Raw genomic sequence first — 26,251 nt, 5'->3', positions numbered from 1 at the left:
ACCCTTAGGAAACTGCTATCATCATGAAATGTTCAGATCACTTACAACTCAATAGATTCTACCTTCCTGTAACGTTTCAGCCTGATTGGACCTTGTTTTCACACAAATGAACCCAGAATGATGTGAAATTGTGCTTCGTGCAACATAATTCTGGGTGCCATTTAAAAACCATAAGTGCTAATGACTCCATTCCTTTTTGGGGTAATGGGGGCTGTTAATTGGAGTACTCTAAATTAAACCTGACCTCTCTAGGATATTCAGAAGCCAAGTTATAAGCCCACAAAGGTGTAACTCGACTACTTCTTTAAAGTGACACCAGGCCCGGTGACCTTTGGGACATGGTTTGACCCCCTTAGGAATGTGCGATCATCATGAAACGTTCAGATCACTTACAACTCAATAGATTCTACCTTCTTGTAACGTTTCAGCCTGATTGGACCTTGTTTTCACACAAATGGACCCAGAATGATGTGAAATTGTGCTTCATGCAACATAATTCTGGGTGCCATTTACAAACCATAATGACTCCATTCCTTTTTGTGGTTGTAGGGGCTGTTGATTGGAGTACACTAAAACAAACCTGATCTCTCTAGGACATTCAGAAGCCAAGTTATAAGCCCACAAAGGTGTAACAGGACTACTTCTTTAAAGTGACACCAGGCCCGGTGACCTTTGGGACATGGTTTGACCCCCTATAGGAATGTGCGATCATCATGAAACGTTCATAACACTTAAAACTCAATTGATTCTACCTTCTTGTAACGTTTCAGCCTGATTGGACCTTGTTTTCACACAAATGAACCCAGAATGATGTGAAATTGTGCTTTGTGCAACATAATTCTGGGTGCCATTTAAAAACCATAAGTGCTAATGACTCAATTCCTTTTTGGGGTAATGGGGGCTGTTAACTGGAGTACTCTAAAACAAACCTGACCTCTGTAGGATATTCAGAAGCCAAGTTATAAGCCCACAAAGGTGTAACTGGACTACTTCTTTAAAGTGACACCAGGCCCGGTGACCTTTGGGACATGGTTTGACCCCCTATAGGAATGTGCGATCATCATGAAACTTTCAGATCACTTACAACTCAACAGATTCTACCTTCTTGTAACGTTTCAGCCTGACTGGACCTTGTTTTCACACAAATGGACCCAGAATGATGTGAAATTGTGCTTCGTGCAACATAATTCTGGGTGCCATTTAAAAACCATAAGTGCTAATGACTCCATTCCTTTTTGCGGTTGTAGGGGCTGTTGATTGGAGTACACTAAAACAAACCTGATCTCTCTAGGACATTCAGAAGCCAAGTTATAAGCCCACAAATGTGTAACTGGACTACTTTTTTAAATTGACACCGATCCGGTGACCTTTGTGTCATGGTTTTACCTCCTTAGGAAAGTGCTATCATCATGAAACGTTCAGATCACTTACAACTCAATAGATTCTACCTTCTTGTAACGTTTCAGCCTGATTGGACCTTGTTTTCACACAAATGGACCCAGAATGATGTGAAATTGTGCTTCGTGCAACATAATTCTGGGTGCCATTTAAAAACCATAAGTGCTTTTGACTCCATTCCTTTTTGTGGCTGTAGGGGCTGTTGATTGGAGTACACTAAAACAAGCCTGACCTCTCTAGGACATTCAGAAGCCAAGTTATAAGCCCACAAAGGTGTAACTGGACTACTTCTTTAAAGTGACACCAGGCCCGGTGACCTTTGGGACATGGTTTGACCCCCTATAGGAATGTGCGATCATCATGAAACGTTCAGATCACTTACAACTCAATAGATTCTACCTTCTTGTAACGTTTAAGCCTGAATGGACCTTGTTTTCACACAAATGGACCCAGAATGATGTGAAATTGTGCTTCGTGCAACATAATTCTGGGTGCCATTTACAAACCATAAGTGCTAATGACTCCATTCCTTTTTGTGGTTGTAGGGGCTGTTGATTGGAGTACTCTGAAACAAACCTGATCACTCTAGGACATTCAGAAGCCAAGTTATAAGCCCACAAATGTGTAACTGGACTACTTCTTTAAATTGACACCGATCCGGTGACCTTTGGGACATGGTTTGACCCCCTTAGGAAAGTGCTATCATCATGAAACGTTCAGATCACTTACAACTCAATAGATTCTATCTTCCTGTAACGTTTCAGCCTTATTGGACCTTGTTTTCACACAAATGGACCCAGAATGATGTGAAATTGTGCTTCGTTTAACATAATTCTGGGTGCCATTTACAAACCATAAGTGCTAATGACTCCATTCCTTTTTGTAGTTGTAGGGGCTGTTGATTGGAGTACACTAAAACAAACCTGATCACTCTAGGACATTCAGAAGCCAAGTTATAAGGCCACAAAGGTGTAACTGGACTACTTCTTTAAAGTGACACCAGGCCCGGTGACCTTTGGGACATGGTTTGACCCCCTATAGGAATGTGTGATCATCATGAAACGTTCATATCACTTACAACTCAATAGATTCTACCTTCTTGTAACGTTTCAGCCTGATTGGACATTGTTTTCACACAAATGGACCCAGAATGATGTGAAATTGTGCTTCGTGCAACATAATTCTGGGTGCCATTTAAAAACCATAAGTGCTAATGACTCCATTCCTTTTTGAGGTAATAGGGGCTGTTAATTGGAGTACTCTAAAACAAACCTGACCTCTTTAGGATATTCAGAAGCTAAGTTATAAGCCCACAAAGGTGTAACTGGACTACTTCTTTAAAGTGACACCAGGCCCGGTGACCTTTGGGACATGGTTTGACCCCCTATAGGATTGTGCGATCATCATGAAACTTTCAGATCACTTACAACTCAACAGATTCTACCTTCTTGTAACGTTTCAGCCTGACTGGACCTTGTTTTCACACAAATGGACCCAGAATGATGTGAAATTGTGCTTCGTGCAACATAATTCTGGGTGCCATTTAAAAACCATAAGTGCTAATGACTCCATTCCTTTTTGTGGTTGTAGGGGCTGTTGATTGGAGTACACTAAAACAAACCTGATCTCTCTAGGACATTCAGAAGCCAAGTTATAAGCCCACAAATGTGTAACTGGACTACTTCTTTAAATTGACACCAGATCCGGTGACCTCTGGGACATGGTTTGACCCCCTTAGGAAAGTGCTATCATCATGAAACGTTCAGATCACTTACAACTCAATAGATTCTACCTTCCTGTAACGTTTCAGTCTGATTGGACCTTGTTTTCACACAAATGAACCCAGAATGATGTGAAATTGTGCTTCGTGCAACATAATTCTGGGTGCCATTTAAAAACCATAAGTGCTAATGACTCCATTCCTTTTTGTGGTTGTAGGGGCTGTTTATTGAAGTACACTAAAACAAGCCTGACCTCTCTAGGACATTCAGAAGCCAAGTTACAAGCCCACAAATGTGTAACTGGACTACTTCTTTAAAGTGACACCAGATCCGGTGACCTTTGGGACATGGTTTGACCCACTTAGGAATGTGCGATCATCATGAAACTTTCAGATCACTTACAACTCAATAGATTCTACCTTTTTGTAATGTTTCAGCCTGATTGGACCTTGTTTTCACACAAATGGACCCAGAATGATGTGAAATTGTGCTTCGTTTAACATAATTCTGGGTGCCATTTACAAACCATAAGTGCTAATGACTCCATTCCTTTTTGTAGTTGTAGGGGCTGTTGATTGGAGTACACTAAAACAAACCTGATCTCTCTAGACATTCAGAAGCCAAGTTATAAGGCCACAAAGGTGTAACTGGACTACTTCTGTAAAGTGACACCAGGCCCGGTGACCTTTGGGACATGGTTTGACCCCCTATAGGAATGTGCGATCATCATGAAATGTTCATATCACTTACAACTTAATAGATTCTACCTTCTTGTAACGTTTCAGCCTGATTGGACATTGTTTTCACACAAATGGACCCAGAATGATGTGAAATTGTGCTTCGTGCAACATAATTCTGGGTGCCATTTAAAAACCATAAGTGCTAATGACTCCATTCCTTTTTGAGGTAATAGGGGCTGTTAATTGGAGTACTCTAAAACAAACCTGACCTCTTTAGGATATTCAGAAGCCAAGTTATAAGCCCACAAAGGTGTAACTGGACTACTTCTTTAAAGTGACACCAGGCCCGGTGACCTTTGGGACATGGTTTGACCCCCTATAGGATTGTGCGATCATCATGAAACTTTCAGATCACTTACAACTCAACAGATTCTACCTTCTTGTAACGTTTCAGCCTGACTGGACCTTGTTTTCACACAAATGGACCCAGAATGATGTGAAATTGTGCTTCGTGCAACATAATTCTGGGTGCCATTTAAAAACCATAAGTGCTAATGACTCCATTCCTTTTTGTGGTTGTAGGGGCTGTTGATTGGAGTACACTAAAACAAACCTGATCTCTCTAGGACATTCAGAAGCCAAGTTATAAGCCCACAAATGTGTAACTGGACTACTTCTTTAAATTGACACCAGATCCGGTGACCTCTGGGACATGGTTTGACGCCCTTAGGAAAGTGCTATCATCATGAAACGTTCAGATCACTTACAACTCAATAGATTCTACCTTCCTGTAACGTTTCAGTCTGATTGGACCTTGTTTTCACACAAATGAACCCAGAATGATGTGAAATTGTGCTTCGTGCAACATAATTCTGGGTGCCATTTAAAAACCATAAGTGCTAATGACTCCATTCCTTTTTGTGGTTGTAGGGGCTGTTTATTGAAGTACACTAAAACAAGCCTAACCTCTCTAGGACATTCAGAAGCCAAGTTATAAGCCCACAAATGTGTAACTGGACTACTTCTTTAAAGTGACACCAGATCCGGTGACCTTTGGGACATGGTTTGACCCACTTAGGAATGTGCGATCATCATGAAACTTTCAGATCACTTACAACTCAATAGATTCTACCTTTTTGTAACGTTTCAGCCTGATTGGACCTTGTTTTCACACAAATGGACACAGAATTATGTGAAATTGTGCTTCGTTTAACATAATTCTGGGTGCCATTTACAAACCATAAGTGCTAATGACTCCATTCCTTTTTGTAGTTGTAGGGACTGTTGATTGGAGTACACTAAAACAAACCTGATCTCTCTAGACATTCAGAAGCCAAGTTATAAGGCCACAAAGGTGTAACTGGACTACTTCTTTAAAGTGACACCAGGCCCGGTGACCTTTGGGACATGGTTTGACCCCCTATAGGAATGTGCGATCATCATGAAATGTTCATATCACTTACAACTCAATAGATTCTACCTTCTTTCTAGTGACATGTGACAAGACGCTCCTCGGGGCGCGTCTTGCTAGGGCCTCTCTTCTGGAGGCGCTCAGTCAGACCCAGTGTTGACATGTGGCAAGACGCTACTCGGGGCGCGACTTGCTTGGGCCTCTCTCCTGGAGGTTCTCAGTCAGACCCAGTGTTGACATGTGGCAAGATGCTCCTCGGGGCGCGTCTTGCTTGGGCCTCTCTCTTGGAGGCGCTCAGTCAGACCCAGTGTTCACATGTGGCAAGACGCTCCTCGGGGCGCGTCTTGCTTGGACCTCCGTCCTGGAGGCGCTCAGTCAGACCGAGTAGTGACTTGTGGCAAGACGCTCCTCGGGGCGCGTGTTGCTGGGGCCTTTCTCCTGGAGGAGCTCAGTCAGACCCAGTGGTGACACGTGGCAAGACGCTCCTCGGGGCGCGTCTTGCTTGGGCCTCTCTCCTGGAGGCGCTCAGTCAGACCCAATGTTGACATGTGGCAATACACTCCTCGGGGCGTGTCTTGCTTTGGCCTCTCCTGGAGGCGCTCATTCAGACCGAGTGCTGACATGTGGCAAGAAGCTCCTCGGGGCGCGTCCTGCTTGGGCTTCTCTCCTGGAGGCGCTCAGTCAGACCCAGTGTTCACATGTGGCAAGACGCTCATCGGGGCGCGTCTTGCTTTGACCTCCCTCCTGGAGGCGCTCAGTCAGACCGAGTAGTGACATGTGGCAAGACGCTCCTCGGGGCGCGTCTTGCTTTGGCCTCTCCTGGAGGCCCTCAGTCAGACCCATTGTTGACATGTGGCAAGACGCTCCTCGGGGCACGTCTTGCTTGGGCCTCTCTCCTGGAGGCGCTCAGTCAGACCCAGTGGTGACATGTGGCAAGACGCTCCTCGGGGCGCGTCTTGCTTGGGGCTCTCTCCTGGATGCCCTCTGTCAGACCCAGTGTTGACATGTGGCAAGACTCTCCTTGGGGCGCGGCTTGCTTGGGCTTCTCTCATGGAGGCCCTCAGTCAGACCCAGTGTTGACATGTGTCAAGACGCTCCTCGGGGCGTGTCTTGCTTGGGCCTCTCTCCTGGAGGCGCTCAGTCAGAACCAGTGTTGACATGTGGCAAGACGCTCCTCGGGGTGCTTCTTGCTTGGGCTTCTCTCCTGGAGGCCCTCAGTCAGACCCATTGTTGACATGTGGCAAGACGCTCCTCGGGATACGTCTTGCTTGGGCCTCTCTCCTGGAGGCACTCAGTCAGACACAGTGTTGACATGTGGCAAGACGCTACTCGGGGCGCGACTTGCTTGGGCCTCTCTCCTGGAGGTTCTCAGTCAGACCCAGTGTTGACATGTGGCAAGATGCTCCTCGGGGCGCGTCTTGCTTGGGCCTCTCTCCTGGAGGCGCTCAGTCAGACCCAGTGTTCACATGTGGCAAGACGCTCCTCGGGGCGCGTCTTGCTTGGACCTCCCTCCTGGAGGCGCTCAGTCAGACCGAGTAGTGACATGTGGCAAGACGCTCCTCGGGGCGCGTCTTGCTTGGACCTCTCTCCTGGAGGCGCTCAGTTAAACCGAGTAGTGACATGTGGCAAGACGCTCCTCGGGGCGCGTGTTGCTGGGGCCTTTCTCCTGGAGGAGCTCAGTCAGACCCAGTGGTGACACATGGCAAGACGCTCCTCGGGGCGCGTCTTGCTTGGGCCTCTCTCCTGGAGGCGCTCAGTCAGACCCAGTGTTGACACGTGGCAATACACTCCTCGGGGCGTGTCTTGCTTTGGCCTCTCCTGGAGGGGCTCATTCAGATCGAGTGCTGACATGTGGCAAGAAGCTCCTCGGGGCGCGTCCTGCTTGGGCTTCTCTCCTGGAGGCCCTCAGTCAGACCCATTGTTGACATGTGGCAAGACGCTCCTCGGGGCGCGTCATGCTTGGGCCTCTCTCCAGAAGGCCCTCAATCAGACCCAGTGTTGACACGTGGCAAGACGCTCCTCGGGGCGCTTCTTGCTTGGGCCTCTCTCCTGGAGGCGCTCAGTCAGACCCAGTGGTGACATGTGGCAAGACGCTCCTTGGGGCGCGTACTGCTTGGGGCTCTCTCCTGGATGCCCTCTGTCAGACCCAGTGTTGACATGTGGCAAGACTCTCCTCGGGGCGCGTCTTGCTTGGGCTTCTCTCATGGAGGCCCTCAGTCAGACCCAGTGTTGACATGTGTCAAGACGCTCCTCGGGGCGTGTCTTGCTTGGGCCTCTCTCCTGGAGGCGCTCAGTCAGACCCAGTGTTGACATGTGGCAAGACGCTCCTCGGGGCGCTTCTTGCTTGGGCTTCTCTCCTGGAGGCCCTCAGTCAGACCCATTGTTGACATGTGGCAAGACACTCCTCGGGGCACGTCTTGCTTGGGCCTCTCTCCTGGAGGCACTCAGTCAGACCGAGTAGTGACATGTGACAAGACGCTCCTCGGGGCGCGTCTTGCTTGGGCCTCTCTCCTGGAGGCGCTCAATCAGACCCAGTGTTGACATGTGGCAAGACGCTCCTCAGGGCGCGTCTTGCTTGGGCCTCTCTCCTGGAGGTTCTCAGTCAGACCCAGTGTTGACATGTGGCAAGATGCTCCTCGGGGCGCGTCTTGCTTGGAACTCTCTCCTGGAGGCGCTCAGTCAGACCCAGTGTTCACATGTGGCAAGACGCTCATCGGGGCGCGTCTTGCTTGGACCTCCCTCCTGGAGGCGCTCAGTCAGACCGAGTAGTGACATGTGGCAAGACGCTCCTCGGGGCGCGTCTTGCTTTGGCCTCTCCTGGAGGCCCTCAGTCAGACCCATTGTTGACATGTGGCAAGACGCTCCTCGGGGCACGTCTTGCTTGGGCCTCTCTCCTGGAGGCGCTCAGTCAGACCGAGTAGTGACATGTGACAAGACGCTCCTCGGGGCGCGTCATGCTGGGGCTTCTCTCATGGAGGCACTCAGTCAGACCCAGTGTTGACATGTGGCAAGACGCTCCTCGGGGCGCGTGTTGATTGGACCTCTCTCCTGGAAGCGCTCAGTCAGTCTCTCCTGGAAGCGCTCAGTCAGACCCAGTGTTGACATGTGTCAAGACGCTCCTCGGGCGTTTCTTGCTTGGGCCTCTCTCCTGGAGACGCTCAGTCAGACCCAGAGGTGACAGGTGGCAAGACGCTCCTCGGGCCTCTCTCCTGGAGGCGCTCAGTCAGACCCAGTGTTGACATGTGGCAAGACGCTCCTCGGGGCGCGTCTGGCTTGGGCCTCTCTCCTGGAGGTGCTCAGTCAGACCCAGTGTTGACATGTGGCAAGACGCTCCTCGGGGCGCGTCTTGCTTGGGCCTCTCTCCTGGAGGCGCTCAGTCAGACCGAGTGCTGACATAAGGCAAGACGCTCCTCGGGCCTCTCTCCTGGAGGCGCTCAGTCAGACCCAGTGTTGACATGTGGCAAGACGCTCCTCGGGGCGCGTCTTGCTTGGGCCTCTCTCCTGGAGGCGCTCAGTCAGACCGAGTGCTGACATAAGGCAAGACGCTCCTCGGGGCGTGTCTTGCTGGGGCCTCTCTCCTGGAGGTGCTCAATCAGACCCAGTGGTGACACGTGGCAAGACGCTCCTCGGGGCGCGTCTTGCTTGGGCCTGTCTCCTGGAGGAGCTCAGTCAGACCCAGTGGTGACACGTGGCAAGACGCTCCTCGGGGCGCATATTGCTTGGGCCTCTCTCCTGGAGGCGCTAAGTCAGCCCCAGTGTTGACACGTGGCAAGACGCTCCTCGGGGCGCGTCTTGCTTGGGCCTCTCTCCTGGAGGCGCTCAGTCAGACCCAGTGTTGACATGTGGCAAGACACTCCTCGGGGCGCATCTTGCTTGGGCCTCTCTCATGGAGGCCCTCTGTCAGACAGAGTGTTGACATGTGTCAAGACGCTCCTCGGGGCGCGTCTTGCTTTGGCCTCTCCTGGAGGAGCTCAGTCAGACCCAGTGGTGACACGTGGCAAGACGCTCCTCGGGGCGCATCTTGCTTGGGCCTCTCTCCTGGAGGCGCTAAGTCATACCCAGTGTTGACACGTGGCAAGACGCTCCTCGGGGCGCGTCTTGCTTGGGCCTCTCTCCTGGAGGCGCTCAGTCAGACCCAGTGTTGACATGTGGCAAGACGCTCCTCGGGGCGCTTCTTGCTTGGGCTTCTCTCCTGGAGGCCCTCAGACAGACCCATTGTTGACATGTGGCAAGACGCTCCTCGGGGCACGTCTTGCTTGGGCCTCTCTCCTGGAGGCGCTCAGTCAGACCGAGTAGTGACATGTGACAAGACGCTCCTCGGGGCGCGTCTTGCTGGGGCTTCTCTCATGGAGGCACTCAGTCAGACCCAGTGTTGACATGTGGCAAGACGCTCCTCGGGGCGCGGGTTGATTGGACCTCTCTCCTGGAAGCACTCAGTCAGACCCAGTGTTGACATGTGTCAAGACGCTCCTCGGGCGTTTCTTGCTTGGGCCTCTCTCCTGGAGGCGCTCAGTCAGACCCAGAGGTGACATGTGGCAAGATGCTCCTCGGGCCTCTCTCCTGGAGGCGCTCAGTCAGACCCAGTGTTGACATGTGGCAAGACGCTCCTCGGGGCGCGTCTTGCTTGGGCCTCTCTCCTGGAGGTGCTCAGTCAGACCCAGTGTTGACATGTGGCAAGACGCTCCTCGGGGCGCGTCTTGCTTGGGCCACTCTCCTGGAGGCGCTCAGTCAGACCGATTGCTGACATAAGGCAAGACGCTCCTCGGGCCTCTCTCCTGGAGGCGCTCAGTCAGACCCAGTGTTGACATGTGGCATGACGCTCCTCGGGGCGCGTCTTGCTTGGGCCTCTCTCCTGGAGGCGCTCAGTCAGACCGAGTGCTGACATAAGGCAAGACGCTCCTCGGGGCGTGTCTTTCTGGGGCCTCTCTCCTGGAGGTGCTCAATCAGACCCAGTGGTGACACGTGGCAAGACGCTCCTCGGGGCGCGTCTTGCTTGGGCCTGTCTCCTGGAGGAGCTCAGTCAGACCCAGTGGTGACACGTGGCAAGACGCTCCTCGGGGCGCATCTTGCTTGGACCTCTCTCCTGGAGGCGCTAAGTCAGACCCAGTGTTGACACGTGGCAAGACACTCCTCGGGGCGCGTCTTGCTTGGGCTTCTCACATGGAGGCCCTCAGTCAGACCCAGTGTTGACATGTGTCAAGACGCTCCTTGGGGCCTGTCTTGCTTGGGCCTCTCTCCTGGAGGCGCTCAGTCAGACCCAGTGTTGACATGTGGCAAGACGCTCCTCGGGGCGCTTCTTGCTTGGGCTTCTCTCCTGGAGGCCCTCAGTCAGACCCATTGTTGACATGTGGCAAGACGCTCCTCGGGGCACGTATTGCTTGGGCCTCTCTCCTGGAGGCGCTCAGTCAGACCGAGTAGTGACATGTGACAAGACGCTCCTCGGGGCGCGTCTTGCTGGGGCTTCTCTCATGGAGGCACTCAGTCAGACCCAGTGTTGACATGTGGCAAGACGCTCCTCGGGGCGCGTGTTGATTGGACCTCTCTCCTGGAAGCGCTCAGTCAGTCTCTCCTGGAAGCGCTCAGTCAGACCCAGTGTTGACATGTGTTAAGACGCTCCTCGGGCGTTTCTTGCTTGGGCCTCTCTCCTGGAGGCGCTCAGTTAGACCCAGAGGTGACAGGTGGCAAGACGCTCCTCGGGCCTCTCTCCTGGAGGCGCTCAGTCAGACCCAGTGTTGACATGTGGCAAGACGCTCCTCGGGGCGCGTCTTGCTTGGGCCTCTCTCCTGGAGGTGCTCAGTCAGACCCAGTGTTGACATGTGGCAAGACGCTCCTCGGGGCGCGTCTTGCTTGGGCCTCTCTCCTGGAGGCGCTCAGTCAGACCCAGTGCTGACATAAGGCAAGACGCTCCTCGGGCCTCTCTCCTGGAGGCGCTCAGTCAGACCCAGTGTTGACATGTGCTAAGACGCTCCACGGGGCGCGTCTTGCTTGGGCCTCTCTCCTGGAGGCGCTCAGTCAGACCGAGTGCTGACATAAGGCAAGACGCTCCTCGGGGAGTGTCTTGCTGGGGCCTCTCTCCTGGAGGTGCTCAATCAGACCCAGTGGTGACACGTGGCAAGACGCTCCTCGGGGCGCGTCTTGCTTGGGCCTGTCTCCTGGAGGAGCTCAGTCAGACCCAGTGGTGACACGTGGCAAGACGCTCCTCGGGGCGCATCTTGCTTGGGCCTCTCTCCTGGAGGCGCTAAGTCAGACCCAGTGTTGACACGTGGCAAGACACTCCTCGGGGCGCGTCTTGCTTGGGCTTCTCACATGGAGGCCCTCAGTCAGACCCAGTGTTGACATGTGTCAAGACGCTCCTTGGGGCGTGTCTTGCTTGGGCCTCTCTCCTTGAGGCGCTCAGTCAGACCCAGTGTTGACATGTGGCAAGACGCTCCTCGGGGCGCTTCTTGCTTGGGCTTCTCTCCTGGAGACCCTCAGTCAGACCCATTGTTGACATGTGGCAAGACGCTCCTCGGGGCACGTCTTGCTTGGGCCTCTCTCCTGGAGGCGCTCAGTCAGACCGAGTAGTGACATGTGACAAGACGCTCCTCGGGGCGCGTCTTGCTGGGGCTTCTCTCATGGAGGCACTCAGTCAGACCCAGTGTTGACATGTGGCAAGACGCTCCTCGGGGCGCGTGTTGATTGGACCTCTCTCCTGGAAGCGCTCAGTCAGTCTCTCCTGGAAGCGCTCAGTCAGACCCAGTGTTGACATGTGTCAAGACGCTCCTCGGGCGTTTCTTGCTTGGGCCTCTCTCCTGGAGGCGCTCAGTCAGACCCAGAGGTGACAGGTGGCAAGACGCTCCCCGGGCCTCTCTCCTGGAGGCGCTCAGTCAGACCCAGTGTTGACATGTGGCAAGACGCTCCTCGGGGTGCGTCTTGCTTGGGCCTCTCTCCTGGAGGTGCTCAGTCAGACCCAGTGTTGACATGTGGCAAGACGCTCCTCGGGGCGCGTCTTGCTTGGGCCTCTCTCCTGGAGGCGCTGAGTCAGACCGAGTGCTGACATAAGGCAAGACGCTCCTCGGGCCTCTCTCCTGGAGGCGCTCAGTCAGACCCAGTGTTGACATGTGGCAAGACGCTCCTCGGGGCGCGTCTTGCTTGGGCCTCTCTCCTGGAGGCGCTCAGTCAGACCGAGTGCTGACATAAGGCAAGACGCTCCTCGGGGCGTGTCTTGCTGGGGCCTCTCTCCTGGAGGTGCTCAATCAGACCCAGTGGTGACACGTGGCAAGACGCTCCTCGGGGCGCGTCTTGCTTGGGCCTGTCTCCTGGAGGAGCTCAGTCAGACCCAGTGGTGACACGTGGCAAGACGCTCCTCGGGGCGCATCTTGCTTGGGCCTCTCTCCTGGAGGCGCTAAGTCAGACCCAGTGTTGACACGTGGCAAGACGCTCCTCGGGGCGCGTCTTGCTTGGGCCTCTCTCCTGGAGGCGCTCAGTCAGACCCAGTGTTGACATGTGGCAAGACACTCCTCGGGGCGCGTCTTGCTTGGGCCTCTCTCATGGAGGCCCTCTGTCAGACAGAGTGTTGACATGTGTCAAGACACTCCTCGGGGCGCATCTTGCTTTGGCCTCTCCTGGAGGCGCTCAGTCAGACCGAGTGCTGACATGTGGCAAGAAGCTTCTCGGGGCGCGTCTTGCTTGGGCTTCTCTCCTGGAGGCCCTCAGTCAGACCCATTGTTGACATGTGGTAAGACGCTCCTCGGGGCGCGTCTTGCTTGGGCCTCTCTCCAGAAGGCCCTCAATCAGACCCAGTGTTGACACGTGGCAAGACGCTCCTCGGGGCGCTTCTTGCTTGGGGCTCTCTCCTGGATGCCCTCTGTCAGACCCAGTGTTGACATGTGGCAAGACTCTCCTCGGGGCGCGTCTTGCTTGGGCTTCTCTCATGGAGGCCCTCAGTCAGACCCAGTGTTGACATGTGTCAAGACGCTCCTCGGGGCGTGTCTTGCTTGGGCCTCTCTCCTGGAGGCGCTCAGTCAGACCCAGTGTTGACATGTGGCAAGACGCTCCTCGGGGCGCTTCTTGCTTGGGCTTCTCTCCTGGAGGCCCTCACTCAGACCCATTGTTGACATGTGGCAAGACGCTCCTCGGGGCACGTCTTGCTTGGGCCTCTCTCCTGGAGGCACTCAGTAAGACCGAGTAGTGACATGTGACAAGACGCTCCTCGGGGCGCGTCTTGATTGGGCCTCTCTCCTGGAGGCGCTCAGTCAGACCCAGTGTTGACATGTGGCAAGACGCTCCTCGGGGCGCGTCTTGCTTGGGCCTCTCTCCTGGAGGCGCTCAGTCAGACCCATTGTTGACATCTGGCAAGACGCTCCTCGGGGCACGTCTTGCTTGGGCCTCTCTCCTGGAGTCGCTCAGTCAGACCGAGTTCTGACATGTGGCAAGACGCTCCTCGGGGCGCTTCTTGCTTGGGCTTCTCTCCTGTAGGCCCTCAGTCAGACGCATTGTTGACATGTGGCAAGATGCTCCTCGGGGTGCATCTTGCTTGGGCCTCTCTCCTTGAGGCCCTCTGTCAGACCCAGTGTTGACATGTGGCAAAACGCTCCTCCTGGCGCGTCTTGCTTGAGCCTCTCTCCTGGAGGCGCGCAGTCAGACCCAGTGTTGACATGTGGCAAGACGCTCCTTGGGGTGCGTCTTGCTTGGGCCTCTCTCCTGGAGGCGCTCAGTCAGACCCATTGTTGACATCTGGCAAGACGCTCCTCGGGGCACGTCTTGCTTGGGCCTCTCTCCTGGAGGCGCTCAGTCAGACCGAGTTCTGACATGTGGCAAGACGCTCCTCGGGGCGCTTCTTGCTTGGGCTTCTCTCCTGTAGGCCCTCAGTCAGACGCATTGTTGACATGTGGCAAGATGCTCCTCGGGGTGCATCTTGCTTGGGCCTCTCTCCTTGAGGCCCTCTGTCAGACCCAGTGTTGACATGTGGCAAAACGCTCCTCCTGGCGCGTCTTGCTTGAGCCTCTCTCCTGGAGGCGCGCAGTCAGACCCAGTGTTGACATGTGGCAAGACGCTCCTTGGGGTGCGTCTTGCTTGGGCCTCTCTCCTGGAGGCGCTCAGTCAGACCGAGTGCTGACATGTGGCAACACGCTCCTCGGGGCGCATCTTGCTGGGGCTTCTCTCATGGAGGCACTCAGTCAAACCCAGTGTTGACATGTGGCAAGACGCTCCTCAGGGCGCGTCTTGCTTGGGCCTCTCTCCTGGGGAGGCGATCAGTCAGACCCAGTGATGACATGTTTCAAGACGCTCCTCGGGCGTTTCTTGCTTGGGCCTCTCTCCTGGAGGCGCTCAGTCAGACCCAGTGTTGACATGTGACAAGACGCTCCTCGGGGCGCGTCTTGCTTGGGCCTCTCTCCTGGAGGCCCTCAGTCAGACCCATTCTTGACATGTGGCAAGACGCTCCTCGGGGCGCGTCTTATTTGGGCCTCTCTCCTGGAGGCGCTCTGTAAGACCGAGTGCTGACATGTGGCAAGACGCTCCTCGGGGCGCTTCTTGCTTGGGCTTCTCTCCTGTAGGCCCTCAGTCAGACGCATTGTTGACATGTGGCAAGATGCTCCTCGGGGCGCATCTTGCTTGGGCCTCTCTCCTTGAGGCCCTCTGTCAGACCCAGTGTTGACATGTGGCAAAACGCTCCTCCTGGCGCGTCTTGCTTGGGCCTCTCTCCTGGAGGTGTCAGTCAGACCCAGTGTTGACATGTGCCAAGACGCTCCTTGGGGCGCGTCTTGCTTGGGCCTCTCTCCTGGAGGCGCTCAGTCAGACCGAGTGCTGACATGTGGCAAGACGCTCCTCGGGGCGCATCTTGCTGGGGCTTCTCTCATGGAGGCACTCAGTCAGACCCAGTATTGACATGTGGCAAGACGCTCCTCAGGGCGCGTCTTGCTTGGGCCTCTCTCCTGGGGAGGCGATCAGTCAGACCCAGTGTTGAAATGTTTCAAGACGCTCCTCGGGCGTTTCTTGCTTGGGCCTCTCTCCTGGAGGCGCTCAGTCAGACCCAGTGTTGACATGATACAAGACGCTCCTCGGGGCGCGTCTTGCTTGGGCCTCTCTCCTGGAGGTGCTCAGTCAGACACAGAGTTGACATGTGGCAAGACGCTCCTCGGGGCGCGTCTTGCTTGGGCTTCTCTCCTGGAGGCCCTCACTCAGACCCATTCTTGACATGTGGCAAGACGCTCCTCGGGGCGCGTCTTATTTGGGCCTCTCTCCTGGAGGCGCTCAGTAAGACCGAGTGCTGACATGTGGCAAGACGCTCCTCGGGGAGCTTCTTGCTTGGGCTTCTCTCCTGTAGGCCCTCAGTCAGACGCATTGTTGACATGTGGCAAGATGCTCCTCGGGGCGCATCTTGCTTGGGCCTCTCTCCTTGAGGCCCTCTGTCAGACCCAGTGTTGACATGTGGCAAAACGCTCCTCCTGGCGCGTCTTGCTTGGGCCTCTCTCCTGGAGGCGCTCAGTCAGACCCAGTGTTGACATGTGGCAAGACGCTCCTTGGGGCGCGTCTTGCTTGGGCCTCTCTCCTGGAGGCGCTCAGTCAGACCGAGTGCTGACATGTGGCAAGACGCTCCTCGGGGCGCATCTTGCTGGGGCTTCTCTCATGGAGGCACTCAGTCAGACCCAGTATTGACATGTGGCAAGACGCTCCTCAGGGCGCGTCTTGCTTGGGCCTCTCTCCTGGGGAGGCGATCAGTCAGACCCAGTGTTGACATGTTTCAAGACGCTCCTCGGGCGTTTCTTGCTTGGGCCTCTCTCCTGGAGGCGCTCAGTCAGACCCAGTGTTGACATGTGACAAGACGCTCCTCGGGGCGCGTCTTGCTTGGGCCTCTCTCCTGGAGGTGCTCAGTCAGACCCAGAGTTGACATGTGGCAAGACGCTCCTCGGGGCGCGTCTTGCTTGGGCTTCTCTCCTGGAGGCCCTCACTCAGACCCATTCTTGACATGTGGCAAGACGCTCCTCGGGGCGCGTCTTATTTGGGCCTCTCTCCTGGAGGCGCTCAGTAAGACCGAGTGCTGACATGTGGCAAGACGCTCCTCGGGGAGCTTCTTGCTTGGGCTTCTCTCCTGTAGGCCCTCAGTCAGACGCATTGTTGACATGTGGCAAGATGCTCCTCGGGGCGCATCTTGCTTGGGCCTCTCTCCTTGAGGCCCTCTGTCAGACCCAGTGTTGACATGTGGCAAAACGCTCCTCCTGGCGCGTCTTGCTTGGGCCTCTCTCCTGGAGGCTCTCAGTCAGACCCAGTGTTGACATGTGGCAAGACGCTCCTTGGGGCGCGTCTTGCTTGGGCCTCTCTCCTGGAGGCGCTCAGTCAGACCGAGTGCTGACATGTGGCAAGACGCTCCTCGGGGCACATCTTGCTGGGGCTTCTCTCATGGAGGCACTCAGTCAGACCCAGTGTTGACATGTGGCAAGACGCTCCTCAGGGCGCGTCTTGCTTGGGCCCCTCTCCTGGGGAGGCGATCAGTCAGACCCAGTGTTGACATGTTTCAAGACGCTCCTCGGGCGTTTCTTGCTTGGGCCTCTCTCCTGGAGGCGCTCAGTCAGACCCAGTGTTGACATGTGACAAGACGCTCCTCGGGGCGCGTCTTGCTTGGGCCTCTCTCCTGGAGGTGCTCAGTCAGACCCAGAGGTGACATGTGGCAAGACGCTCCTCGGGGCGCGTCTTGCTTGGGCCTCTCTCCTGGAGAAGCTCAGTCAGACCCAGTGTTGACATCTGGCAAGACGCTCCTCGGGGCACGTCTTGCTTGGGCCTCTCTCCTGGAGGCGCTCAGTCAGACCGAGTGCTGACTTGTGGCAAGACGCTCCTTGGGGCGCGTCTTGCTTGGGCTTCTCTCCTGGAGGCCCTCAGTCAGACCCATTGTTGACATGTGGCAAGATGCTCCTCGAGCGCGTCTTGCTTGGGCCTCTCTCCTGGAGGCGCTCAGTCAGACCGAGTGCTGACATGTGGCAAGACGCTCCTCCGGGCGCGTCTTGCTTGGGCCTCTCACCTGGAGGCGCTCAGTCAGACCCAGTGTTGACATGTGGCAAGACGCTCCTCGGGGCGCGTCTTGCTTGGGCCTCTCTCCTGGGGCGGCGATCAGTCAGACCCAGTGTTGACATGTGTCAAGACGCTCCTCGGGCGTTTCTTGCTTGGGCCTCTCTCCTGGAGGCGCTCAGTCAGACCCAGTGTTGACATGTGGCAAGACGCTCCTCCGGGCGCGTCTTGCTTGGGCCTCTCTCCTGGAGGCGCTCAGTCAGACCTAGTGCTGACATGTGGCAAGACGCTCCTCGGGGCGCGTCTTGCTTGGGCTTCTCTCCTGGAGGCCCTCAGTCAGACCCTTCGTTGACATGTGGCAAGACGCTCCTCGGGGCGCATCTTGCTTGGGCTTCTCTCCTGGAGGCCCTCAGTCAGACCCATTGTTTACATGTGGCAAGACGCTCCTCCGGGCGCATCTTGCTTGGGCCTCTCTCCTGGAGGCACTCAGTCAGACCGAGTGCTGACATGTGGCAAGACGCTCCTCGGGGCACGTCTTGCTGGGGCTTCTCTCCTGGAGGCGCTCAGTCAGACCCAGTGTTGACACCGACACGAGTTGCGCGACGGCGCTGGCTGCAGTCGCTACAACACTGGATTTATTAATCAACGTAATTGTGATCTTAATGGCGTATCGAGTGTGAACCAGAAACTACAACCAGTACTACAGAAAACTGGCATGAGGGTCGCGGTCTAACGTTATGTTGGTGTCTCGCATCGACCGTCGACGGCCGTTTGCCAGCGGCTGAAAATGGCACAGTTGACGAAATGGAAACGCCGACCGTCGATAGTGCACTCTCGCAAGTTCCAACCGCACCATCTCAGGAGACAGACCACAGAGTCATATTAGCGGAGGGTAGATAGAAAATGCGCAAACCGCCGCAACTGCCCATATACATACTATACGAGTTCAACATAGAGTGGAGTAAGAAGTTACTACCGAATGTATTTCCAACGTGCAAGCAGCTGGTGTGTGACGCTTTACTTGAGTATTACAGAGGTTTCGATGTCCTGTGTTCCACGAGCGCATGGAAACAAGTGAACGAACTTCTACGGACCGTACTGTTGGGGTATGAGGGAGCTGTAAAATCAATACACGCTAGACACGCGGACTTTGCCGCGTTACTGGACAAGCATATCGCCACAACAAGACCGGGTCAAGTGTTCGGGGCGTCACCGCGCTCGACTATACACGTCTTGGCCTACCACGAGTACATGAGCCCACAGATCCTAAGCGAGGTCGAAGCCGTTGTGTCTACCCAACGCAAATCCAGCACAGCCGTGCGCGCTAAGACAAGTCCCTCTAGACTGCTGGAAACTTTGGAAACGTGGAAGGCTGGCGTGTACGCGCTTTCTACACATCTCAACGGTATGATCGCGATACTCTCGGCCGCACAACAACTAATGGTCATGTGTTCGGAAGGTCTGATCAGGTCTGACATGACCGGTTGTCAATCCACGTCGAGCGTGCACTCACACACGGATATCCTGGCGTACAGTAAAGCGACGGTGACCTCTACGCTCACGTTGATCGCCGATGTTTAGAAGGGCAATCGAGTGTGTTGGCTGACGAAAGCTATGGTGACCGACGGTCGCGTCGACTACAATGTGCCTCACTGCGACTGGAGAGGCGTATGTGATCCTTTGCAAATCGACAACACCACCGCGGTCGAGTGCGAAGTCACGGTCGGCGGCGTGTTGTCCTTACTGTGCCCCATACAATGTGACGGTCCGTGTCACGGACCGGTGTGTTACGACCCGACTAACGAAACGTACCAGGTGATAACATTCCATCCGCCCATTACAGCGGAGCGAGCGTTTCGCCACACTCCCAAACCAAGGTTAATAGTTGTAGCGCACGCCCTTTCGGACCTCAGTGCACGCGAAACACTGGCGTACGCTCACAACATCACGCTCGAGACAGCTCAAGCGTTACGCGAAACAAAGGACGTGTTCAAATCCATAGAGAATATACGGTCTTTAGCGTATGCGTATATAAAGAAGGTCGATGACATTTGCAGACCCGGCGGCGTGGGCACCACAGTAGAACAACAAGGTGCTCTCAAGCGCACACAGTTACTGGCCGCATTGTCACTCGCGATGTCTATCCTGACATGCCCGTTTCTGATTTCTATGTATATTAAATTATGACAAGAGCTACGGTGGTTACGATTACACTCTGACCACGTGCCTTAGTTTCTGCTAGTGACCTATAAATACATTTGCCCACTTGCTCCCACTGCCATTAAAGCGGCTGTACCCACACGTACAACACCCAAGAAAAAAAATGATCTTGCTGTCTGTACTGGGTGTACTCTCAGTAGTCGCAGTTGCTCAGGCCATGGTGGTACGCTCACATAACGCCTCTGAGATACGTCCCATCACACCACCTCCTAGACTACTCGCGAAGGAGTATTCAACACCCCCTTTGTACGAAGACAACCATTATAACGAGCACAGCACAACGCTTGCCGCACGCGAAGACAACATGCAGGAGACAACGCTACCACCTGTCGTGAGAACAACGGATTCGAGTGACAACGATCGCGACTATGACGAGCACATTACAGCACCCTCTGTGCACGAAGACCAGGTGCAGGAGACAACGCTACCACCTGTCGTGAGAAACAAGAGTTTGGTTAACAATGATCATCGTCGTGTCCCATTGTAAATGGGCGCGCCATCGCACACATCGTACATGTGTGTTAACCCACCTGTATGCGACAGACTTTGTGTGTTGCATGACATCGAGATGTATTGACGTCTGTGTCAATACAGGACTCTCTATAAGCCGGGAGCTGGACGCTAACGACCCGTGCATGCGCCACACAAAAGGTATCGTACATATGTTAACCCACCTGTATGCGACAGACTTTGTGTTGCATGACATCGAGATGTATTGACGTCTGTGTCAATACAGGACTCTCTAAGCTGGGAGCTGGACGCTAACGACCCGTGCATGCGCCACACAAAAGGTAACTCGACTAACTACAAAACGCATATTGTGATGTAGAAAGTTGGCTCGACTGTTTGAATCAGCTGCAGCTGCGGTTTACTCACGAAGTGAATCGCACGCTTGTTAGAAGTACATTCGGAGCACTTAAAAAATACATCGCTCTCATCGAGTTCCATCTCAGCGTTCACCGGCTGATGGGCAAGAGCGTGACATGGGATCGCCAGGAACTTACTTAAGGACTATCATCTCATTTGGCATTTACTCACGGACCCAAGAAACCAGTTCCGAAAAATGGTCGAGAATTATAACTTGTCAAATAGCAACTGGAAGATATGTTGCGTCATAAGCCTCTGATGGTTCACAAGGTGCACGGTCCACTCGAAATCCTAATGCTGTATTTGTAGTACATACACTAAGTCTTCTCTGTTGATGTCTGACTAGAGTTTTATTAGAGTTTTACTTTGCAACAATGGGATTCAAGCAATTGATGTGTTTATTTTTAATAGTGCACAATGCTACTATTCCTAGGCTGAATGTATGACATGGCTCTTATGTATCATTATGTATCGTTTCCATTAAGTACTAATTTAAATAAAGTCCCTCTGTCCTCAGTGCTAGGTTGTGGGTTTAATACACATTATTATGATCAACCTGTTGAATAGTATAATAACAATATTCCTGTAAAAGTCATTTAGTAATGAACAACCTCAGTTCTGTGAAAGAACATCATGTCTCTGATGTGTACACTGCAGGCCTGACCGGGGTTTGCACGCAAGGGCCTGTGTGTGTGTGTGTGTGTGTGTGTGTGTGTGTGTGTGTGTGTGTGTGTGTGTGTGTGTGTGTGTGTGTGTGTGTGTGTGTGTGTGTGTGTGTGTGTGTGTGTGAAACAAATAAAGATAAAAATAGCTAGTGCGGCCACGAGCGGTCGTGCAGGGTAGAGGCTGCGCGAAAACGCCTCTAAAACAAGCGCGTGCCCACGCCCGATCCGTGGAAGCACGTAGAACTAGCAAACGTACTAGCAGAAATCAACGATCGCACACGGGTCATTGAGTGTGTACAGGGTTCGTCTGTGTGTGTGGCATTGGGCAATCTAGCGGCAACCGAGTGGCCTGAAGGTGGAACCGGCCAACCCGTCGCCCTCACCATCGTTGCGCTTCGAGATGAACTATTGCTAAAGATGATCGTCTTCGTCAACCACGGCGCTACCAGAGTTACCACGACATGCGCCTTAAAAGCGTTCTCGTTTGGGTCAGCGCCACCAGAATTGAATTGGCAAGTCAGCGGATATTACACAACTCGTAACGAAGACCCTCTCCGTGACCTCGCGGCCAGTGTGCGCAGTGTACAGCAAATGACAAACGATGTTGCGAGCGATATATCGGAAAAACTTTGCACTGACGTGACGGTCGCCACTGCAGGTTGTGTGAGTCTCGCGCAAAGGGCCATATCAAACGTGCGCAAGCTAGTGACAAGCAACTTCACCAGATCCGTAGATTCTGCATACGCTCGGATACGAATGAAAGTATCGAGAGATAACACCGACACGAGTTGCGTGACGGCGCTGGCTGCAGTCGCTACAACACTGGATTTATTAATCAACGTAATTGTGATCGTAATGGCGTTTCGAGTGTGCACCAGAAACTACAACCAGTACTACAGAAAACTGGCATGGGGGTCGCGGTCTAACGTTATGTTGGTGTCTCGCATCGACCGTCGACGGCCGTTTGCCAGCGGCTGAAAATGGCACAGTTGACGAAATGGAAACGCCGACCGTCGATAGCGCACTCTCGCAAGTTCCAACCGCACCGTCTCAGGAGACAGACCACAGAGTCATATTAGCGGAGGGTAGATAGAAAATGCGCAAACCGCCGCAACCGCCCATATACATACTATACGAGTTCAACATAGAGTGGAGTAAGAAGTTACTACCGATTGTATTTCCAACGTGCAAGCAGCTGGTGTGTGACGCTTTACTTGAGTATCACAGAGGTTGCGATGTCCTGTGTTCAACGAGCGCATGGAAACAAGTGAACGAACTTCTACCGACGGTACTATTGGGGTATGAGTGAGCTGTAAAATCAATACAAGCTAGGCACGCGGACTTTGCCGTGTTACTGGACACGCATATCGCAACAACAAAATCGGGTCAAGTGTTCGGGGCGTCACCGCGCTCGAATATACACGTCTTGGCCTACCACGAGTACATGAGCCCACAAGATCCTAAGCGAGGTCGAAGCCGTTGTGTCTACCCAACGCAAATTCAGCACAGCCGTGCGCACTAAGACAAGTCCCTCTAGACTGCTGGAAACTTTGGAAATGTGGAAGGCTGGCGTGTACGCGCTTTCTACACATCTCAACGGTATGATCGCGATACTCTCGGCCGCACAACAACTAATGGTCATGTGTTCGGAAGGTCTGATCAGGTCTGACATGACCGGTTTCAATCGACGTCGAGCGTGCACTCACACACGGATATCCTGGCGTACAGTAAAACGACAGCGACCTCTATGCTCACGTTGATCGCCGATGTAATAGATTCTACCTTCTTGTAACGTTTCAGCATGATTGGACCTTGTTTTCACACAAATGAACCCAGAATGATGTGAAATTGTGCTTCGTGCAACATAATTCTGGGTGCCATTTAAAAACCATAAGTGCTAATGACTCCATTCCTTTTTGTGGTTGTAGGGGCTGTTGATTGGAGTACACTAAAACAAACCTGATCTCTCTAGGACATTCAAAAGCCAAGTTATAAGCCCACAAATGTGTAACTGGACCACTTCTTTAAATTGACACCAGATCCGGTGACCTTTGGGACATGGTTTGACCCCCTTAGGAAAGTGTTATCATCATGAAACGTTCAGATCACTTACAACTCAATAGATTCTACCTTCCTGTAACGTTTCAGCCTGATTGGACCTTGTTTTCACACAAATGAACCCAGAATGATGTGAAATTGTGCTTCGTGCAACATAATTCTGGGTGCCATTTAAAAACCATAAGTGCTAATGACTCCATTCCTTTTTGGGGTAATGGGGGCTGTGAATTGGAGTACTCTAAAACAAACCTGACCTCTCTAGGATATTCAGAATTCAAGTTATAAGCCCACAAAGGTGTAACTGGACTACATCTTTAAAGTGACACCAGGCCCGGTGACGTTTGGGACATGGTTTGACCCCCTATAGGAATGTGCGATCATGATGAAACGTTCAGATCACTTACAACTCAATAGATTCTACCTTCTTGTAACGTTTCAGCCTGATAGGACCTTGTTTTCACACAAATGAACCCAGAATGATGTGAAATTGTGCTTCGTGCAACATAATTCTGGGTGCCATTTACAAACCATAAGTGCTAATGACTCCATTCATTTTTGTGGTTGTAGGGGCTGTTGATTGGAGTACACTAAAACAAACCTGACCTCTATAGGACATTCAGAAGCCAAGTTATAAGCCCACAAATGTGAAACTGGACTACTTCTTTAAAGTGACACCAGGCCCGGTGAACTTTGGGACATGGTTTGACCCCCTTAGGAAAGTGCTATCATCATGAAACGTTCAGATCACTTACAACTCAATAGATTCTACCTTCTTGTAACGTTTCAGCCTGATTGGACCTTGTTTTCACTCAAATGGACCCAGAAAGATGTGAAATTGTGCTTCGTGCAACATAATTCTGGGTGCCATTTACAAACCATAAGTGCTAATGACTCCATTCCTTTTTGTGGCTGTAGGGGCTGTTGATTGGAGTACACCAAAACAAGCCTGACCTCTCTAGGACATTCAGAAGCCAAGTTATAAGCCCACAAAGGTGTAACTGGACTACTACTTTAAAGTGACACCAGGCCCGGTGACTTTTGGGACATGGTTTGACCCCCTTAGGAAAGTGCTATCATCATGAAACGTTCAAATCACTTACAACTCAATAGATTCTACCTTCCTGTAAAGTTTCAGCCTGACTGGACCTTGTTTTCACACAAATGAACCCAGAATGATGTGAAATTGTGCTTCGTGCAACATAATTCTGGGTACCATTTGAAAACCATAAGTGCTAATGACTCCATTCCTTTTTGGGGTAATGGGGGCTGTTAAATGGAGTACTCTAAAACAAACCTGACCTCTCTAGGATATTCAGAAGCCAAGTCATAAGCCCACAAAGGTGTAACTGGACTACATCTTTAAAGTGACACCAGGCCCGGTGACCTTTGGGACATGGTTTGACCCCCTATAGGAATGTGCGATCATCATGAAATGTTCAGATCACTTACAACTCAATAGATTCTACCTTCTTGTAACGTTTCAGCCTGATTAGACCTTGTTTTCACACAAATGAACCCAGAATGATGTGAAATTGTGCTTCGTGCAACATAATTCTGGGTACCATTTGAAAACCATAAGTGCTAATGACTCCATTCCTTTTTGGGGTAATGGGGGCTGTTAAATGGAGTATTCTAAAACAAACCTGACCTCTCTAGGATATTTAGAAGCCAAGTTATAAGCCCACAAAGGTGTAACTGGACTACATCTTTAAAGTGACACCAGGCCCGGTGACCTTTGGGACATGGTTTGACCCCCTATAGGAATGTGCGATCATCATGAAACGTTCAGATCACTTACAACTCAATAGATTCTACCTTCTTGTAACGTTTCAGCCTGATTGGACCTTGTTTTCACACAAATGAACCCAGAATGATGTGAAATTGTGCTTCGTGCAACATAATTCTGGGTGCCATTTACAAACCATAAGTGCTAATGACTCCATTAATTTTTGTGGTTGTAGGGGCTGTTTATTGGAGTACACTAAAACAAACCTGACCTCTCTAGGACATTCAGAAGCCAAGTTATAAGCCCACAAATGTGAAACTGGACTACTTCTTTAAAGTGACACCAGGCCCGGTGACCTTTGGGACATGGTTTGACCCCCTATAGGAATGTGCGATCATCATGAAACGTTCAGATCACTTACAACTCAATAGATTCTACCTTCTTGTAACGTTTGAGCCTGACTGGACCTTGTTTTCACACAAATGGACCCATAATGATGTGAAATTGTGCTTCGTGCAACATAATTCTGGGTACCATTTGAAAACCATAAGTGCTAATGACTCCATTCCTTTTTGGGGTAATGGGGGCTGTTAAATGGAGTATTCTAAAACAAACCTGACCTCTCTAGGATATTTAGAAGCCAAGTTATAAGCCCACAAAGGTGTAACTGGACTACATCTTTAAAGTGACACCAGGCCCGGTGACCTTTGGGACATGGTTTGACCCCCTATAGGAATGTGCGATCATCATGAAACGTTCAGATCACTTACAACTCAATAGATTCTACCTTCTTGTAACGTTTCAGCCTGATTGGACCTTGTTTTCACACAAATGAACCCAGAATGATGTGAAATTGTGCTTCGTGCAACATAATTCTGGGTGCCATTTACAAACCATAAGTGCTAATGACTCCATTAATTTTTGTGGTTGTAGGGGCTGTTTATTGGAGTACACTAAAACAAACCTGACCTCTCTAGGACATTCAGAAGCCAAGTTATAAGCCCACAAATGTGAAACTGGACTACTTCTTTAAAGTGACACCAGGCCCGGTGACCTTTGGGACATGGTTTGACCCCCTATAGGAATGTGCGATCATCATGAAACGTTCAGATCACTTACAACTCAATAGATTCTACCTTCTTGTAACGTTTCAGCCTGACTGGACCTTGTTTTCACACAAATGGACCCATAATGATGTGAAATTGTGCTTCGTGCAACATAATTCTGGGTGCCATTTACAAACCATAAGTGCTAATGGCTCCATTCATTTTTGTGGTTGTAGGGGCTGTTGATTGGAGTACACTAAAACAAACCTGACCTCTCTAGGACATTCAGAAGCCAAGTTATAAGCCCACAAAGGTGTTACTGGACTACTTCTTTAAAGTGACACCAGGCCCGGTGACCTTTGGGACATGGTTTGACCCCCTATAGGAATGTGCGATCATCATGAAACGTTCATATCACTTACAACTCAATAGATTCTACCTTCTTGTAACGTTTCAGCCTGACTGGACCTTGTTTTC

This window comes from Nothobranchius furzeri, chromosome 7 (assembly GCF_043380555.1).
Source record: "Nothobranchius furzeri strain GRZ-AD chromosome 7, NfurGRZ-RIMD1, whole genome shotgun sequence".
NCBI lineage: Eukaryota > Metazoa > Chordata > Actinopteri > Cyprinodontiformes > Nothobranchiidae > Nothobranchius > Nothobranchius furzeri.
The sequence above is the reverse complement of the archived record's forward strand: the minus strand, read 5'-3'. Positions refer to the sequence as shown.